This window comes from Oryzias latipes, chromosome 15 (assembly GCF_053564925.1).
Source record: "Oryzias latipes strain Hd-rR chromosome 15, Olatipes_Hd-rR_3.1".
NCBI lineage: Eukaryota > Metazoa > Chordata > Actinopteri > Beloniformes > Adrianichthyidae > Oryzias > Oryzias latipes.
The window spans coordinates 8,053,149-8,074,566 of record NC_136251.1 but is presented as its reverse complement, the minus strand read 5'-3'; the positions used below and the strand labels follow the sequence as shown (position 1 = coordinate 8,074,566).

General features: G+C 43.1%; 1 long non-coding RNA gene across 1 annotated transcript in view; it reads left to right on the top strand.

The window, feature by feature from the left end:
- The first annotated feature begins 710 nt into the window (after window positions 1-710).
- The window catches only part of LOC144984200 (uncharacterized), a 50,535-nt gene continuing 29,827 nt past the window's right edge, over window positions 711-21,418 (top strand). Inside the window, exons 1-2 of the long non-coding RNA XR_013647921.1 lie at window positions 711-5,460; window positions 5,534-5,596. This is a non-coding gene — a long non-coding RNA (uncharacterized LOC144984200). The remainder of the gene's footprint in view (window positions 5,461-5,533; window positions 5,597-21,418) is intronic.

Genomic DNA, 21,418 nt, shown 5'->3' with positions numbered 1-21,418 from the left:
TACGGTTATTATGAAACACCTGTTCGCTCATCATTTGAATTTTAATCCGTGTGGTCAGTGCTTTTTCTGAACGAAGCCAGGATTAGCAGTATGCTAACACGGGCTAACAACATTAGCTTTAGGTGGCGCTGCACGTAAACGTGTAAGAATAACATCAGCCTTTATTTAGTCGGGACAAGACTGGAAACACAAATCCGCGTGATTGTTTGAATGTTTTCTAAGGACTGAGCGACATTTCTGCCTGAAGCTCAAACCGCTGTGTGTGTGCTGACGATCCGAGCTGTGCACAGACACACACTTTTAGACCCGGTTCTGAGTTCGGTTGTTTGTACCCCTAGAGCTGCGGGACGGATCGCAGTCTTAAATCTCCCACACATAGCGCTCATGTAACAAGAGCCCCCCCCTTTCCCATCAAACACAAAGCTGTAAATCCGCACTCCGCCGGTCCACTTCACTAGTGAAGTGCGGGAGCGGACTACTTCTTTTCTATTTTGTTACTTTTTTTGTTAAAGTCACCTCCCTCCGTTTATACTGGATCATCGTGGATTAGTCATTAGTTGGGAAATAAAATGAAAAAAGCAAAAAAACGAATAGCAGTTATATAAGAACGAAAAATGTAAAAATACCCCACCCCCCCGACGATGTCATCGTCCATCCCGATGGTTGACGGCAAACATCGTCAACGGCCAATTTAAGGGACATCGCCCAACCCTAATTGATACAACCAAATCAAGATTATCGGAAGAAAGGTATTTATAAATGTTTTGTGATGGAAAACATTTTAATCAATGGAGTTCCAGCTTTACTGACACAGCCCTATTTTTGTGGATTTGGAGCTCTGCTTTAAACCAGTTTTACTTGTTTGTACGTTTAGTGTCTCTATCTGGATAGTGACTTTCTGTGGCATTGCCACATGAATGATCTGTGGTTTAGACAGTCAGTGAAATGCCTCTGTGGTTTAGACTCTCATGAGCAGAACATCCATGAAAGCCATTCACCCTCACTGGTCACCTCTTTGGGTTTCACTTGCCAGCTTCCTTCCTCCCTCCTTCTTTCCCAGGACTCTGCCAGCTGAACTTTCCTTCGATCTGTGATGTTCTAATCAGAACAACCACACACACACACACACACATCCTCCCACTCACACCAGCAAACTAACTCTGGAGTCCAACACTGACAAATTAACTTATTTGTGCGATCGACAGTATTGACACTGTGTTTGTGTGTGTTTGTTCTTTTCAAGAGCTCATTTCCATATAAACAAGCCCAGAGTTGTCTTTAAATTGTGAAAATGTTTTGTGCCGTCATGCACCCTGCTTTGTGTGTCCTTTATGTCTGTGCTTGTGCTTCAAGAATAAAAAGACAGGCTGTTTTTTTTAACAACACAGATGTGTGGAATTTCTCTAAATTCAAGTCTCCACATTTCCTGTTTGTTTTGATTGCAGGTTGTTTTGTTCCATCTGCCACTTCTTTCTGCACATCATCTGCAATGATATGGATCAGGGAGAAGAGGAAAGAAACTGAGGGGTTATAAATGAGAGCTTCCCAACCAACAGATTGAAAATGCTTCTTCATGTAAAGTAAATCTCTTCAGTAGAGAAAAACTGTTTTAGCTTCAAGTGCAAAAGACGTGTAGAAAGAAATTTAAGCTTAAAATTGTATTTCTGAGTTTTTATTTATTCAAATCATTTTCAATCAAGAGCAGACAAAAAAATATAGTTTTGACAAAGAGCTTATTTGTGACATAAGAAATACACTGGATGGTCAACAATTAATTTTAAGCGGGAGTACAAATAATATTATGACAAGCAGTAGTAGCCCTTGTGGCTCTGTTGAGTTGACAGCAGGTAATTTTAGTGGAAAGATGCATATAAATAAAAATAAATAAATAAAAAGATTGTAAAATGATCAATTTGTTAAGGATCCATAGACTCTAACTTCAGAAGTCTATTTTAAAATTAAGCTGGGCAATGGCTCAGCATGAAACCGAAAATTCTTATTTTTTAAATGTTGATTTCTTTTTTTTTTACTTCTAAAATTTCCCAAAAGATTGTACATTCAAAATACCTTTAATAGGACTTATACACGTCTTAAGTAAATGTTATCCCTTAGATTACAACTCTATAAAAAAAACATCTACACATTTACATTTGATCAATTTTTTTCTCCATTGCATTTACCAAAAACATACATCAGTAACTTTTACTTTAAGTTTAATGTTTGGTTCTGTAGGTCAGTGATGGGACAAATGTCTAAGACTTCCAGTTGGAGGGGGTTGGCTGTCAGAGCAGAAAATGTGGTAAGATAAATGAGGGGTTCCCCAGTTTGAGCCCTGGGCAGCAAACAAGTCCAATACTTGGGAGAAGACTGACTTAAAATGTCTGGGTTATTGATGGCTGCCCGCCAGTGGAAAAACACGTCGAAGTTCAACCAAAAGCGCTAATATTCACACAAATACGGTATAGGTTCTTTTTCTCGTATGTTAAGTACTGTAGCTGCAGGAATTTTTTTTTATTATATTTTTAATTTTTAAAGTAAGTGAGTCAGCTGTCAAAGGTTTCAAGACATAAAAACAAAACAATATTAAACCATATAATAGAGATGCTGAAAAAACATATCAAAGAAATGGATATGAAAAAAAGCCCTAAAAGTTGAGAGAAATCTGAGTGAGAGAAGGAATCATAGATAAACGGAGATGTGTTCGTCAGCAGGAGAGAACACAGAGCAGAGAGAATAAAAAAACAAGAACACATTTTCAAGATAAAGGCAAAGGCAGAACTAAGTAAGAACAAACAATTTAGCCCCAAAATGATCAAAACTTTAACAAACCAAAAAATGAAGACACAAAATCTGTCCAGTGGCATTCTACACGGTGATAACTACCGTATTTTCCGGACTATAAGTCGCTCCGGAGTATAAGTCGCACCAGCCCAAAAATGCATAATGAAGTAGAAAAAAACACAGATAAGTCGCACTGGACTATAAGTCGCATTTTGACGGGAAATTTATTTGACAAAATCTGAGACCAAGAACTAATAACTTGCACAACCTCATATGACACAATCATAGCAGACTGTTTATCTCATAATTTCACAGTAATTCTTTCTCATACCTATTTATTTATTCTTTTCATGAAGCATCATTGGCCAACTAATACTCTGTTTTCATCCTGTATTTGTAGAAACAGTTGTCATTTTTATTGCATTTCTGAATAAATGAAATCATTGGAAAATATAATATTATGTTGTTAGCCTTCAAAATCTTACTGTAAAAAAAGATTTGCTGATTCTCTGAGTCACTTAACATACTCTTAACACTTAACATACCTCATACATCAAATTGACCCAGGAACATCATCTCTGTTCCTCACAAATGAACATAACAGGAGGGTTAACAATGTATTTATTTCAATTTAGTTCTAATATAAGTCGCTGCGGAGTATAAGTCGCACCCCTTGCCAAACTATGAAAAAAAGGGCGACTTAAAGTCCGGAAAATACGGTAATTGTTGGCCTTTGTTGATTTTTTTTTTTAATTTTCTTTGTTTTTCCGTTTTGCTTTTTTCCTGTTTCTGGTTCCAGTCATAACAAAATCACTGAAACAACATATTATTTGACTCAAAGTGCATCCATCTAGAAGCTGGGTTGGTTTCTTCTTCCTGCAGTTTAATCGTAGAAAATATACAGAAAAATCCTACAAAGAGATTTTAATATTTAAGTATTTGTATCATAATATCAAATGCAGGACTGCTTGTGGTTCCTAGAATTAGTAAAAGTACGGTTGGAGGTAGAGCGTTTAGCCACCAAGCCCCTGTCTTATGGAATAAACTCCCAGCTCATGTAAGAGAGGCCGACTCAGTTTCTACATTCAAAGTTAGACTTTAAACATTCCTCTTTGGACAGGCTTATTGTCGGACTAGCTAGTGTTAAGAGAATTTTTACCTTACTGTTAATTTTTCTAAAATTGAACTGAACAATAACAATAAAGTTGTTTGTAGGCTGCTAGAAGTTGAAGCTGGGGTAACTATGGTGCTCTGGGGTTCTGTCCTCTTTTCTCATCTACTTCTACCCTTCCTCTCTAGTCTATTTTTGATCATTATTCATTATTTAGTTCTCCATGCATCTGTTTGGTGCAGTGCGATTCATGTACTGTCCCTCTTACCCTCTCCCCTCCTGTGGGAGTGGGAGTGCTTCCAGATTCCAGTTGGCTTATCCGTGCTCCTGTACCTGACCGTGTAGCTCATCTCTGGCTCGTCTCTACCACTGCTCCTACATCTGGCTGTGGTTTCTGTCTCCGGCTCGTCTCGCGCCCCCAGCCGTCCCCCAACTTCATCTGGATGAAGCTCATTTGCTGGACTTTAAATATGTAGTTGTAGCGTTAGATAAATTAATTCTTCTCTATGAGTTCTGGTAAATCGCCTGTCCGTCCTGGGGGAGGATCCCTCCTTCGTTTGGACACCCCTGAGGTTTCTTCATTTCTTCCGGATCCCAAATTTTTTTAGGAGTTTGTCCTTACCGCGAAGGAGGGTCTAAAAGCAGGTAAGCTAGTTTAGTCTGTTTAGTTAAAGTTTAGTATTCTACTATTGAATTCTATGCATTTATGATCCTTTTTGATTGTATGTTAACCTTGCAATTACCGTGCGAAACCCATTGAGACGACTGTTGTGAATTTGGGCTGTATAAATAAAATTAAATTGAAATTGAAAATGGAATTGAATCATTCAGACATCCATGTTTTTCTACAAAAACAAAGAAACCTCTGACATGCTGGTCATCCAAGTTCAACACTAACCCAAACCAGACAATGACAACTTTAATGTTGGGAAAAGAATATTTACAGACCTGCAAAAAAAATGAAACTTCCAGTTTTGTCCATGAAAAGGCGAGAGGCTGTTCCACAACTTTTTATTTGTCTGATTAATAACCTGAGAGGCACTTTTGTTCTGTGTTTTTATTTTTACTTGCAACACTGTCAGGATCAGTCAGCTTTAAAGGGACCAGAAACCAACATTTTTAGGTTAAGTAAATGGCCAATAACGAATGTATGAAGGAGATTTAACATTTCTAAATCTGACTTCTCAATTAACCCTTGTGTTATCTTAGATGACCCCACCCTTACTTTGAGGTGTTCTCCCTACCATGACAAAGTGTCATGACGAGCGTAACGGTTAGACCCAGACGCCGGAACCCGGAAGAAACACAGGTGAGTACGTGGTGGAGTGAAAAAAGGATTTAATATTGATTCTTGATTTGTGGATTGGTCTTGGCGGAGTTGACGTCCTTGGAGGAACCCACGGCGAGGATGGTTCGGTCCGGTGGCCCGTGGCGTCACTGGTGGGTCGGCAGAGGCTCGTGGTGTTTCAAGAGTTATGGCAGAGGCTCTAGGTGTGACAGGAGGGCTTGGATCCGTGGATGAAGAAGACTCAGACGACCACTCGTGTTTATGGATTCCTGGGAACAAGGTAGAGAGCGAGACTTAGACCAAGGCTTAATAACGAGAGCTATGAACATGACAACCATACTATGCACCATCAGGGGCAACGGACTGGCGATGAATTCTGGTCCAGGGGCTCCTTAAGAAGACACGCAGGTGATGAGGTAAGTGGTCGCAGTTGAGTCGCATCAGGAACCAAGCAGAGAGGGGAGGAGTCTGACAGAGGCACCATGACACAAAGGTGGATAAAGGTTTCATGTAATCCATGGACACCAGTGAAGATCACAAATCACTGAAGAAAAAAGGTTCAGAGCACTGTCTAGTGGGTCTAAATGACCCAACTCCCAATGTTAAAGTGCCTAGGATAGCACAAGGGTTACAAAATGGTGAAACCCCCTGGTATTGGGAATGAGTCTGCTCCCCAGGTGGATGTTCTGTTTACTATTGAGATGTGGAGAATATGGGCTTTGTGGCGAAGAGAGTGAAAAGTAAAGCTCTAAATCTGCCAGTAAATCTATATTCTAAACCTCATGTGTTAGCTGTGGGATGTAAACAAAGGTTAAGGATCAAAGCTTCAAAATTTGGACCTGGTCTTCCTGTAGGGTGACTGAGATCTCCCAAAAGTCAAGATGCTCAGGTCAGCCACTCCTGGAGGAACACTGCAAGCTGCTACACTGCAAAAAACGGAATCTTAGGAAAGTAAAAAGACCCTTGTTTAAGGAAAATGTCTTTCTTTCTGTCTTGCAAGAAAAACAATCTTATCTAGAGAGTTGTTCAACAACAACATTATCTTATTTAGAAAAAAACTATTTTAATGACTAAAATTTTGTTCTTAAAATAAGAATTCTTGGTAGGACCATTTTTCTTACCCAAATGGCAGATTTTATTTTCTATATTTAAAGAAAATTTGGGGTAAGAATTCTTGACTAAGAAGCCTTTTTCTGCAGTGTACACCTCCGCAAGCATGCAAAAGGAGGAGGAAGCCTTGTAGGCAACGCTGGACAGGCTAAAGATATAATTTCCCCTTTTAGGCCAGGAACTGAGTCGGTTTCCTCCTGAAATTGGAAGAGGTGGCTGAGGAGAGAGATCTGGGCTTCCTTGTTGACACTCCTACCTCTGTGATCCAAACCCCATATGGCAAATAACAGATGGATCAACGGATGACTACAGGGTTTGGTTGATTTCTATAATATAAATATTTTCATGTATGTTTTTTTTACACTGGCAGATACTTCTGGTTGTCCCCTTATTTTTTTCCACACAAAATCTTACCCAAATTTGCCGTGCTTAAGATTTTAGGGATCACACACACACACAAACTCTACACAGAATGACACACGCTGAGGAGACCCAGGTTAACTGCCGAGCCGACGGAAGGTCCAGTGAACTCTGACTCTTAATAACAGGAGCCAATGTCTGATTTCATTTCCTGTGCAACCCTTTGCCCTTTTACCACTTTTTCTGTCCCTTTGTGATTTCCCACACTTTGCTTTTGCCTTTATGAAGTAAAAGAGTGAACAAAATGTCTTCATCTCTCCTTGCACAAAAATATAAAAAGTTTTTTCTACACTGGGATTCCAATAATCACTTCTGAAGAAAGTGAAGACATTCTTATTTTGTATAAATGTCAGCTTCATTCGTTTGCTTTTATCAGTGGCAACTCTGCTCATGGTTCTCTGAGTTGGACCTTTAAATGGAAGATATGTAAGATGAAATAATACAGGTTTTAAAGTATGACTCATGAGTGATTAAAGGCAGCATAACTGCTGACTCTTTCTTTTAAAAGTAGCTTTCTGGGAAAAAAATCACCTTACTGCTGCTTCCATCCTGCAAATGTACACTCATACTTACAGATTAAACCTTTTCAGAGTGGAAGAAAGATTTTTTTTTCTTCCAATTTATCCATTCAACTCTCACCCTTATTAAGTTATTGCTAAAGTGGGTTGAAGTGTCATGGCTCAGAAAGCCAATTATCTCCTGCTGTCCTCTGAGACGTGACTTTAATTATCAACTTTTTATAACTCTGGTCTTAATGATATAGCCGTCGGTGAATATGTCTGGCTTTATTTATTTATCTCTTTTTTTTGGTCTGGTTTGATATCTCACTCTTGTGAAGCAGCCTCCGGCTGTACGCTTCTAAATACGGCTCTAACCTTCTTTTAGCGCTCTGCTTCAGCGTGATCCATTGCTATCTTTTGTTTTTTTGGCTTTACCTTTGCAAATGAATTTAACAGGTAAAGGTACAAATGTCAATGTGAATACTAGGATAAGGGCTGTGTTGCAGGATCTCTCCCTGAATTTAAAAATGCAAAACATGTGATGGCAAAATGTGGAGAAATGTTTACTTGTTGGTTCGAAGGAAAATATTTTGCTGTTCTCTATTGAAGCAGGAAATCCAAAGCAGGACGTTTTTATCCCTCAATGGAATTTAGCTTTGCTTCCAGAAAAGCTGTGCAGAAAACAATCGAGATGTGGAAGCCCTTCAGCATTAAAATGCTTTTTAATTAATGTCTTCCAGCTCTTGAAAAGTGCAGACTGATGATTACCAAGCTTTGGTTTGATCATTCTTGTGTCCATATGGCTACAAAGCGACTTTAACTTTTTAAATGTTCTGAAAATGCTGATGGTTTTTTTAACTTTCTACTTTATTTTTTATTCTGTCCTGCACTGCAAGAATCAGATTGTTTTTGCAAAATTTCGTTCTTACTCTTGCACATTTGAGTGAAATATTCTCAAACTTATAATTGAAATTGGACACCTATTACCTGGAGAAAATGAATTTTGGGCATAGTAAGCAACCCCCCCCCCAAAAAAAACAAACAAACAAACAAAAAAAAAACAATAAAGATATCATAACGGAGTAGACTGTCAAAAAAATGAATGGGGTCAAAATATCATATAGGGCTAAAAATATTTCCAAATCTACACACAAAATTAAATCAGAACACTATGACCACACAATATTCAACAGAGATTTTTAATTATTATGGCTGCAGGATCTATGGTTTGGTAACCATTTCACTGCAAAGTTTGAAATGATGCGATTTTCACATTTTCCCACAGTATGGAAAAAGAAAAGTTGTTCTTCCAGCGATCTTCACACGGATACCAGGTTAAGTCAACAAGAAGAGGCTGCCATCTTGCCATCACTACCAGCTATAAATTTAAAGTCCTCTTAAGGATTTCAATCTGTCGCCTCCAAACTCCTCGCACATCATTGGGAAACTACTGTGGAAAAAATGTTGGAATTAGAAATTGTAGATTTTGATCAGCGTCAGCATGGTGGAAATGAAACTGGAAACAAAGGAAATGAAACTGCACTTACTCTGTCCTTTTGTGGACAGATGGGACCTCCCTCTGCTGCAACAGTCCCTCTGGCCTTGAGCGATGCTCTGAAAAAACTCCTTCAGATTACTTTTCAGTCACAATATCATCCAAAGGAATCCCTGTCACCTTGCTCCATCCCTCTGGGAACTCTGGTTATGGACATAATCTTTAGATTTTGCTGGCGCATGGTGGAGGTTGGAACAGATCCAAGTGGAGAGGCAACCGCTGACCTTCAGGGAGCTGCCAACTGAAGAGCTCTGGAGTGCTGTCTCTCATCTCCTGCAGAGCTTCATATAAAAACAAATGTGCAAAAAACTCCTAATCTTCTGTTTGCATTCTCACTGCTGTTAACAAACAAAAATGTTCAACAGTGCATCTCTACAGGTATGGCCCAATCTGAGGCTCCGGAAGATCTTCTTTGACGCAAAATGTATTTTATTTTGAAAGGACACTGCATGTCCAGTGGTTAAAAGTAATATGATATAAATATAGCACTGTTCTCATTCAAGAATTACAATTATCTTAGAGCTAATTTTGCAAAAGAATGGCTTAATGGGAAACGGAAATAAAGCATATTTTTCTGATCAATGAGGTGGCTTTTGCGGCCCTCAGTGGGTGTTGGTGAGTAAGAAACTGGACCATATGTCTCTTTTAGTGTTAAAGGTGGCAGACCCCTGATTTAGTTAGTTAATTCACATAAGAGGCCTATTGTCTGTTTTTAGTATTTGGTATTTAAACATATTTTTCAAAGAACGCTTTGTCATGTCAGCATCTCTGTGACGCACTTTGTGTGTGAGAGGAGCTTTGCAAATAAAGGTGCCACGCCTTGTGGTAAAACTGCATTTTATACAGTGAACAAAGCTTGTCCAGATTGTAATGAGAGGATGGGTTAGTTCAGCACAGCCGGAGAGCAAACTGGGACTGTTAGGAGTTTTTTATTTCTGTGTCCCCAGCAGCAATAATAAAGGGGAGCAGAACCTCCGGCTCTGTGACCGAAACTGACAGAGAAACCTCACAAGCAAGCGTCCACTCACTATTTTAAATCCAGCAGTGGACAAAAATAAATAAATATATATAATATAAAAATAGCCAAGATGTAGTGTTAATGTGATCAAAGTGCAATTAGGCATCTGGACCATGAGCAGCAGCTTGAGGCAACATGGCGAGATGAATCACTTAACCAGGGCTTATTTGCTATTAGGCATCTCATGCTGATGTGCTGCTGGGATTAACCGTAACATATCCTGGTTGTTGTTCAAATGTCCCTGCAAAGCCTATTTGCTTTCACAGCATTTCTTTTGTAAGCGACACATCCATCCATCTTAGGAAGTCAAATAAAATTAGGTCAAATGTGTAGCTGCACGAGTGCAGACAGATGCAGCACTCTCATGGAGGTCTGCAGCAAGAAGGAAAGAAACAAGAGAAAGGAACCCAAACTGAAGCTAATAAAAAAAAAAAAAATTATTGAGAGAAAGAAAAAAAAACATTTATCAGAAGCTTTTTTTTGTCATTATGCAGTTCACAACGACATTATTTGCCAGTAGCTCTTTTCAATAAATACCTATACAAGCAAGTGCAGCCATAGCATGTCAAGGTGAATTGATAAGTTAGTGGGTCATGTTGAGTCTAAGGGAGCCAGTTTAGCTTGTGCTGGTTTGCGGCGCCTTCCGTCCGTGAAACCTGGGTTCGACTCCGGGCTGCTCCCTGTTCCCTTCTCTACCTCTGTGCCGGTTCCAAGCCCGGTTTGAGAAGGTTGCGTCAGGAAGGGCATCCGGCGTAAAACATTGCCAAAATTTACTATGCGACTTGTTCGCTGTGGCGACCCCTGATGGGAGAAGCCGAAAGTGGAAGAAGAGTGGGTTATGTTAAGTCTGTGAAGGGGGGGGTGGCACAAGTGTGTGATTGGGGGGGAAGGGGGTGGATGGACTTCACAGCTCTGGGAAAGAAGCTGTTTCTCAGTCTATTGGTGTGGGTTCTGATGTTCCTGCATCTCTTTCCAGAGGGATAGAGGTACCAACAGTTGGTGTCCCGGGTGGGTGGGGTCTGCAGCTATACAACCAATCTTCCATCGGACCCTGCTGTCGTACACGAGTCAAATTGTTGTAGAGTTCCTCCAACAATCTCCTGTGTGTTTTTCCTGTCTTGAGTTGTACAGCTCCCGTCCCACACCATAGCACTCCAACGGAGGATGCTTTCTATGGTGGCTCTGTAGAAGTTTCCTAGTAGTTGTGTTGAGAGTCCAGTCCCCTGAAGCTTCCCAAGGAAGAAGAGTCTCAGTTGAGCCTTCTTCATCAGGTGGGATGTGTGCAGCGGCCAGGTTAGGTCAGAGGTGATGTGGATCCCCAGGAACGTCATGTGGTCCACCCGCCAACTGTCAAACAACTGGTAGCCCAATGCTCTAACATCCACAAACAGCAACTCCTATCACAACTTGAAATTGAAGCGATACAATACAATACCACGGGAGAGCCAGAACAGCAGGTCAGAGAGGACGCTATACCACGCTCCCACCCTGAGATTGGCTACACAGCCCCAACACTACAGATATGCTGAGAGAGGCAGCAACTGACCTGAAAGACAAGATCATGTCTAGAATGACCACTAGGCAACCCCGACACCAGCTACAACGGTTAAGTAATGTACCGCCTGAAAGTCTTCTGGAAACTGTGAATGAAGCATTGAGGGCAATTCCTACAACAACCATCACAGAAACCAATGAACTGGTTTACACTTCAGCAGCAGTGATCCTTGAGATGCTTGGCTATAAGAACAAACATGGAAGAAAACAATACCCACCATGGACGCAACGGTTAGAGGCCAAAATCAAGGCAACTCTGAAGGATGTGAGTAAGCTGACAGAGGCTCAAAGAGGTACAATGAGAAAGCAAGTACCTAAGAGATACAGTCAGATGCCCATACCTGAAGCACTGGAAACTGCCAAACAAAGGCTCCTAGACTTGAGCAGCCGCCTAAAGAGGTACACAAGAGACAATGAAGCCAGACGGATAAACAGGCTGTTCGCAACTCAGCCTGCGAAAGTGTACGCTCAGTGGCATGGTCAAAACAGCCGAGCACACCCACCAAGGCTGGAAACTGAACAGTACTGGAAAAGAATATGGGAGAAAGAGGCGGCACATAACAGCAATGCCCAGTGGCTGGTCTCTCTGAGAAATGAACATAGCAACCTCCCTGAACAGAATCCAGTATCCATCACAGTGGCAGACATCCAAAAAAGAGTCTCAGGTATGAAGAACTGGACAGCACTGGGCCCTGACATGATACATGCCTACAGGCTAAATAAACTCACCGCACTCCACGAGCACCTGGCAGCACAAATGAACCAGCTGCTAAGAGATGGGACTCACGAATGGCTAACGGAAGGGCGAACGATCCTAGTCGATCCTAGTCCAGAAGGATCCCTCAAAAGGTGCAGTCCCATCCAACTACCGGCCAATAACCTGTCTGTCCACAACATGGAAGCTCATGTCAGGCATCATTGCAACCAAGATAAATGGGCACATGGATCAATACATGAGCAACACACAGAAGGGCATTGGTAGAGTCTCCAGAGTAGCCAAACACCAACTCCTGGCTGACAGAACAGTCGCTCAAGACTGCAGGTAACGACACACCAACCTGTGCACAGCCTGGATTGATTACAAGAAAGCCTATGACTCAATGCCACACACATGGATCACTAAATGCTTGGAGCTGTACAACATCAACAGAACTCTAAGAGCCTTCATAGAAAACTCAATGAAGCTGTGGAAAACCACCCTTGAAGCCAATGGGAAGCCACTTGCAAAAGTGTCCATCAAATGTGGGATATACCAAGGTGATGCTCTGTCCCCACTGCTGTTCTGCATAGGTCTGAACCCCCTCAGCCAAATAATCAACAAGACTGGCTATGGATACCGACTCAGGAATGGGGCCAATATCAGTCACCTCTTCTACATGGATGACATCAAGCTATATGCTAAGAGTGAGCTTGACATTGACTCCTTGATCCACACCACCAGGATCTACAGTACTGACATTGGGATGTCATTCGGGCTCGAGAAATGCAGCCGGATGGTGACAAAGAGAGGCAAGGTAGTCCACAAAGGAGGGGTCTCACTCCCGGAAGGAACAATAGCAGACATTGAGGACAGTTACAAGTACCTTGGAATTCCGCAGGCAAATGGCAACCTGGAGCAGGCAACAAGGAAAGCTGCAACAGCTAAATACCTCCACAAGTAAGGCAAGTCCTGAGAAGCCAGCTCAATGGCAAAAATAAGACCCGGGCAATAAACAGCTACGCACTGCCAGTTATCAGATACCTTGCGGGAATAATCAGATGGCCAAAGGAAGAGATACAGACCACGGATGTTAAAACATGAAAGCTCCTCACCATGCATGGAGGGTTCCATCCCAAATCCAGCACCCTGAGACTGTATGCTAGCCGCAAGGAAGGAGGCCGAGGACTAGTGAGTGTAGAAGCCACTATCCAGGTGAAACATCCAAGATCCATGAGTACATCAAGCTCAAGGCCCCAACTGACAGTGTGCTCAGTGAATGTCTCAGGCAATGGAGAGCAGAGGATACAGTGCTGGAGAACAGATCCTCACGGGAGGACAAACCCCTGCATGGGATGTACCACCGGACCATAACTGAAGTGGCTGATATCAAGAAGTCCTACCAATGGCTAGAAAGAGCTGGCCTACAGGACAGCACTGAAGCAATCATCCTGGCAGCTCAAGAACAAGCCCTGAGCACAAGAGCGATAGAGGCTCAGATCTACCACACCAGACAAGACCCAAGGTGTAGGCTGTGCAAAGAGGCGCCTGAAACAATCCAGCACATAACTGCAGGGTGTAAGATGCTGGCAGGGAAAGCATGCATGGAGCGCCACAATCAAGTGGCTGGAATAATATACTGGAACATGTGTGCAGAATATGAACTGGAAACCCCAAGGTCAAAATGGGAAACACCTCCGAAGGTGGTAGAGAATGAGAGGGCAAAGATCCTGTGGGACTTCCAGATCCAGACTGATAGGATGGTAATGGCAAACCAACCAGACATTGTAGTGGTGGATAAAGAACAGAGGAAAGCCGTTGTGGTGGATGTGGCAGTGCCAAGCGATGGGAACATCAGAAAGAAGGAACATGAGAAACCAGGGACTCAGAGAAGAACTGGAGAAAGCATGGAAAGTGAAGGTGACAGTGGTGCCTATGCTAATTGGAGCACTCTGGGCAGTAACCCCCAAGCTGGAGGAGTGGCTACAACAGACACCTGGAAAGACCTCAGACCTCTCAGTCCAGAAGAGCGCAGTGCTAGGAACAGCTAAGATACTGCGCAGGACCCTCAAGCTCCCAGGCCTCTGGTAGAGGACCCGAGCTTGAAGGAGAAACCACCCGCGGAGGGTGAGAGGGGCGTTTTATATATATATATATATATATATATATATATATATATATATATATATATATATATATATATATATATATATATATATACACATACATATGTAACAAGTTGAAATTTGGAAACTATATAATTCAAATATATATATTAATAATTTCTTATATCATTTGGAAGAAAAGGAAAAAAAAGAAAAAAGTAACTGGTCAAAACTACTGAAGAAAAATACAGCAAACTAACCCAGGTTATATCGACACACTTTCATCATTGTGGTTGAAATTTATCATTTTTTCTTTATTTCTTCCCTATCACACAGCATTTTTTTCCTTTCTTTTTTTTTTTGTTGCAGGGTATAAAGCATAAACTGCTCTTGATGTAAAAAAAAACTGTCAAACAGGCTAAGTAATCATTAATGTTATTACGCAATTAATTTGACTTATTGACTTGACTGCAAAGTGGTTGTCAAAGGACACCCTTTGGCTATAAAATAGTTGAATTGAACTAAAATTGACTGAACTGAAAGAGAATTGCTCCCAGAAGTGCTCAGATTCAGCAACTCTTACAGCAGGATCGGAGCGTATTTTGTTCAGCGGAGCTCGGTGGGATCTACTGAGGGCAGAGGGGGTCAGATATCTTCTTTTGTACACTGCTCTTAAACTGTAGTTGCAGCCTGTGTGCTGAGGTGAGTAAAACAGGTCCAGCTCTAAAGCTTTAAAAGCTCATGAAGCATAAAAGAGGATTGCTTGCATCAATCATAAATTCATATTAGGAGAAAATGGCTTTAGGATTAATAAAAAAAAAAAAAACAGCATTCTGTCATGGTTCCCAAAATCTTTGACAATTATACACACACTGGCTAGTCTATTAGGCCCACTTGTCAGGAAAACAAATATTTAATCATTTTCTAAACGATCTCCTGATGTTTAAACCGGGCATCAGAATGGAGAAGACTGAGTTGACGTGATTGTTGGTGCCAGACGAGCTGGTCTGAATATTTCAGACACTGCTGATATACTTGGATTTTCTCCCACAACCATCTCTAGGGTTTACAGAGAATGGTAGAAAAAGAGAAAATAACCAGTGAATGGCAGTTTTGTGGGCGGAAATGCCTTGCTGATGCTAGAGGTCAGAGGAGAATGGCCAGACTGGTTCTAGCTGATAGAAAGGCAACAGTAACTCAAAGAACCACTGGTCCCAACTGAGGTCTGCAGAAGGGCATCTTTGAGTAACAAACCTGCAGCAACTGCGTGATGCTGTCATGTCAATTTGTGTCGAGCTCTGAGGAGTGTTTCCAGTACCTTGTTGAATCTTTGCCACCAAGGATTAAGGCAGTTCAGAGGGCAAAAGGGGATCTAACCTGGTAGGAGCAAAAAGTGGCCGGTGAGTGTATATATAATTTTTTTGGATAACAATACATTTATTTGCTTTAGGCATTTTTTTTTTTTTTTTTTAACTTGTTCTGTCCAACAACAGAGCAAACAGATTAGAGCTGAAGGCTTTTTGTGTTGGACAGGTTTTACTATCACAAAAAGAGGTTATATAGCTTCGAGAAACTAGAGTGTAGATTTGTATAAACCCCTTTTTGTCGTATTATTTTTTATTTATTTGTTACATTTAGTGTGTGTGGGGAGGGAGAGGGGAAGAATGTGAGGGGGGGTGGAAGAGAGTTAAAGGAAGAAAGGTGAAAAGGTGGGGGATACAAGCACTGATTTGAATAAGTTATTATTTTAAGCTGTAACAATTATGCCAGATCTGCTGGAAAGACGAATGTTACATCAAAGGTGAAAATCTGACACTAAGATGAGCGAGAGAAAAAAAAAAATCTGTCCATCAATACACTGTGGGTAAGGAGGAGGGATGAAGCAGACAGGGAGCAGTGTGGCAGTGTGCACGTGCACGTGGGGGTGGAGATACATGCATGCTGCCGACGTGAACCGTGTGTTCATAAGGGGAACCAGATCCTACCCAGCCAGACCTGGAGAGGGGAGGAGAGCCCCCCAGGCCAGAAGCCCCCCAGCACCCGGACCCAGGCAGCCCGGGAGGGGAGGAGGAGGGGACCGCCCACCCCACCAGCCAGGCACAGAGAGGGCCCCCCTACAGGGTCCCCCCCAATGGCCAGAGGCACAAGCGAACCCAGTGACTGGCCCCCAGGCCACGAGACAGGAGCGCTTAACCGTACCAGGCGGCAGCCATGGGGGCCACCGGGCGCCGGACACCGAGACAAAGGCCAGGGACGAAGCCAGGGCCCCCGGGACCCATGAGTCGGCCACCCCCCGACCGGCGCCCCGTCTCCGCAAGCCAGCCCAGGCACGCGACCTTAGCAACCCAGGGATCGCCATGCACCCACAGCCACCCATGTATGGAGGTGTGGGAGTGCTGTGTGTGTGCTGCAGGTAAAATAGGAGGTCCCCAGTTTGGGGGGCTCCACTGCTGCCAAGCCGCAAAGCCCCCCACTCCGGGGTCCCTCTGTGAGTGGTGTGTATTTGCTGCGTGTGTGCTGCTAGCATGCAGTGTGTGTGTCTACAGAGGAAGTTAAAATTGTGGGGGGGCCAGCGAAAGGTGAGCACGGATGTTTCACCGTGCCCCCCTCCACCAGACCCTCTCCACAAGGCCCTAGATGAATCAGAGTGTCTAATATGCAAGTAAAAAGCGGGAAGGAGGGCGGGTGCCAACGAGAACCCAGAGAGGGGCATCCCCAGTGAGCCCCGCCAGCATACACCTCCCATCCAGATCCCGGAGCCCCATGTGCCTGTGTGCAATATTTGTTTGGGTGAGAGCGGGGAGGAGCAGGCGGATGGGCACAACCGGGGGAGAAGGCTCCCACGAGCGACCGGCCCCCCCAGCCGGCCGCGGTAGGCGCCCCCCCTCCCAGAGCGGCCAGGCAGCCAGAAACGGCAAGCCAGCCGCAGTTGGAGGCCAGAACCTCGTAGCGCCGAGAGACAGCCAGCAAGGAAGGGTCCCGGTGCCAGAACGGAGGGGCAGGGGGTCCAGCCCCACCATTCATACCCTGGCCTCCCTAAGGACTAGCACACCACCCCCCCAGCCCCCCCCCCAAAAAAAATAAATAAATTAATTAATTAATTTTTTTTAAATAATAATATTAATAATAATCAAATAATAATAATCAAATAATAATAATCAAATAATAATAATAATAATAATAATGATAATGATAATGATAATAATAATGAAATAAACCCACCCAAGTGAACCCGTTAACCCCTGCTATGACTGCGGCGTCGACCCCCGGGGGGCCAGGCCACGCGCCAACTACCGGCCACGGGCGAAACACCGGCCATGGGCAGACGACCCCAGGCCCCAGAGCCCCAAGCCCCCCCCCCTCCCAGCCCCCGCCACGGCGACCAGCCACCGAGCACGGCACCCGGCCGCCGTTCCCGGTCAGCCGCACTGCCTACCCCGCGCCCAGAAGGCACCCGCCCAGGAACCCCTGCCAAGTTGCTGGCAGAGTGTGCGCCCCCACCACCACCCCACCCAGGCAACCAGAGCCCCGAGCCGGGAGAACGGCAGGCCCGGCAGAGCCCACCCCCACAAACCCACCCCGGCCCACCCAACCAGCCAGGACCCGGCTCAACCTATCACCATCCCACCCCTACCAGGTGATGTGACCAACCAGCTGGAGCCAGGGAGAGTCTGAAGCGGACAGGTTTTTTGTGGATGACATTATCTCTAAACTAATATGCTCTGACATGAGGTTTCTGTAGTGGTTGATGCTAAGATTATTTTTAGATTTCCAGTTTAGGAGGATAGTTTTCTTTGCGATACATACAGCGGTGAGAACCATATAGGCCTTGTTAGATTCCATTCCATTCCTATTTGCTTTAGGCATCTTAAAACAAAATGTCCGGTCAGTACCGGGTGGATTCTGTCAACAGAAACCAGTCAAATCCGTTGGATTGAAGGTGCAGGAGTCACCATGTTCTCTTTCACTCGCTCCCTGATGAATCCTACGTTTCCAACTCTTCAGGCTTTGTCTGCCCCACTTAATGTCAAAGAAATACTTCCAGCAGTGTTAATTGGTGTGTTTTCTTGCGACGCAACAGAAAATCCCCTTTCGCTCGTCGCCAAATTGATGCCTGAAGCTCTCTGCTGCTCTCAGACATCCTTGAGGAAACGGTTTGACCGCCTCAGCCTGAGATTACATGCAATGCTAAGTCCTTGTCACTTTTTTATGGTCTTTGACTCTGCGCTATAGAAGAAATGACTGAAAGATTATTCATTTTGGGATAATGACAGAAGAGCAGCACATATGCCAAAAGCTCTTGACAGACTGCCAGACAGAGCAATCTGCCTCAGTGCGTGCTAATGATAGTTTACCGAGCAGAATGACTGCCTGCAAGTGTCTGCGGCTGCACTTCAGAATAATTTGGAGCTCAGCTAGATTTTGTTGGATCCAGAGTACTAAAAGAGAAGAAACAATCCTCAAGAGCTGGATTATTCCTAAACAAGTGCTTATCAGAACCACGGTTCAAACTTTTGAAGGACACATTAAAGTATCTCTGCTAGGAGTTTGTTGTCATTTACTGCCACCTTGTCGTCCTTTCAAAGATATCTTATTCCACTTTTGAAGCTCAGCTGATCCCCTGGTCCTGATGACCTTGGTGCATATTCAAAGTGCAGGTATGAAAGATGTTTCCAGGAAAAAAAGAAATATTCCCAGATTTCTAAACACAGCATAACCAGAAATGGGGGTTCAACTTGATAATTAAATGACCAATAAATGCAAATCTGGATTGAGTTCAGCACTTTAACCTGAAGGAAAATAAACGCATGAATAAATTAGGATCCAGATACATCATCGATGAAATTGGTTTTCTAACTCAATTTCTTTTACTAAAAATGCTAAATCACTGTAGCATTGTGGTGAAGGGTTTTGTGACCATAGTAGTGGAGGGAAAATTCCTGTTTGAGTCATCTCCTCTTTTATACAATTTATTAATAATAATAATAATAATAATAATAATAATAATTTATTATTAATGATAATAACAATAATAATAAAAATAAAAAGAACAAACTGACTATTTTTACTCCAAAGGATAGTTTGATATAAAGTAACTTAATTACCAGAGGGAACAACATTTTTGAATGGACAATATTATAGTGACAAACAGCTGTTAGTCAAAAGAAATAGTAAGGAAATGGGTCTGAAAACTAATAGCTTACTCTATGGGTACTTTCAGTGGCGGTTTTTGATATGGGCGAAGTGGGCGGTGGCCCAGGGCGGCGCCCTGTAGGGGGTGGCATTTCCCGTGCCTGCGGCGTTACACATTGGGATAAGCTCAATCAATTCGAGGCTTCAGCTTTTATTTTGACATGCCTGGGGCAGCCTGCACATTGCGCTTTTATTTTGACACATTTTGCACTGAACATCGCACCCATGTCTTCATCCTCTCCCCCTCCACACTTAAGGTGCAAAAAAAATAAATAAAAAGGATTAATTAACTCAGAGTGAAACAACGTCAAACAGCCACATGAAAAGGAATTAGGCAGAAGAAAAACCCAATTTCGACCAAAGCAGGCAATGGGGATTATTTCTCACAATTGCCAGCTTCAACACAGCAGACCCGACGTGCACGTGACCACCGCCCCCTCTGCTGCAAGACACTTGCGCCCCCACCTCTTTGCGGTAGTCTTTGGAACATACCAAGTCAAAAAATTCGAGAGGGGGGCGCAACTCACCGGTGGCTGGGTGAATCACACTAAAGGCCCGTACACACCGGGACGAATATTCGCCAGGCGTTATTCGCCAGCGTTTTTCGCCACGTCTTTTGTGTTCACACCCAGGCGATTTTCGCTGCCGATGAGGCGAGCGAACATGCAATTTCCTTCCCTGACATTAGATGGCGCTTAATGTAAACAGAAATACTCCTGTACACAAGGTGGCGCTGCGCAACTTTACGATTCTTAAAGTCGCTTTTCACTCAGAAGAAGAGAGCAAGTATTTACGCGCTTGTCAGAATCATACAAAGAAAACATGAATATTTCAAGCATCAGTAGCTCCAACTGGTACTTGGTTCGGGGATATTTAAGAATGTCCGTCATTATTTCTTCGCGGCAGTGTAGACGCTACTTGGCGTCTAACTTCTTCGCTGGTATGTGTGCTCAGCAAGGCAGTTTTGTGTTTGAGCGCCCCCAAGTTGTGTTTTACTGTAACTTCAGAAGCTCCAGACACGTGTGCAAAAGCGCCATTCTCATTGGTCGAGTAGATTTCGACGCGACGCGTCGGAAAAAAAAAACGAACCCGAGGCGTTTTTTTTTTTTTTGACGCTTTGGCGCTTGGCGTTTTTTCGCCTCGGTGTGCACACTCACATTGGTGCCCTTTGTTTAGTCACGAGGCGTTAAACGTCGGCGAAAATCGCCGGCGAAATTCGTCCCGGTGTGAACAGGCCTTAACAGGTAATTGGGAGTCTTTTCACTCTAACAATCAACTCTAGGCTGCAGCTGTGCTCTCCTGTCTTAGAGACGGAGCCGCGTATGTCAGAAGGAGGGAAGGGGAGGGGTGGTGGGCGCAGACAGAGGAGCGCAGCTTACATTACGCAACATCTGTATCAGGGGTGTCAAACTCATTTTAACCGAGGGCCACATCAGCATGGTGTCTGTCCTCAAAGGGCCAGAGATAACTTATACATGTCACTAAATGTAATGAAAAATAAACATAACCGCTCCTAATGTTAAATGACTAATTATTTATTTATTAGAACTTTTTAAAGTGACAATTACAGTTGCATAGAAAACATGTTTGCTTGTTACTTTACCATAAATCAGGTTAGGTTATATGGACAGTGTTTAAGTCATAATGTATAGTTGCCCAATTCGATATTTTAAGTCCGATTCCCCCTAGATATGAATAAATACACACCAAATTTTTATTTTATTTTAAGAAATTAAGAACTTTTATGCTCTTGCGGGCCACATAAAATGACATGGAGGGCCACATTTGGCCCCCGGGCCTTGAGTTTGACACATGTGATCTGGATCATCGCGTGCTGTTGGATCACTCAGCAGTTCATGTTAATAATGTCATTATTTACCAAATATTGTAGACATTTTTATTACGTGTCTTTTCTGTCGTTTAGTTGTTGTCAGTATTTGACATAGATATAGCAGATAATGCAGGAAAACAGCTGCACTTTATGAGATCATAAAGAAACTATAGATCACTTTTCATGGATTTAGGTTTTTTGGGAGGAATTCTACTATTGGTGTTGCACAAAATTAGGGAAATGCCAAATATGTTT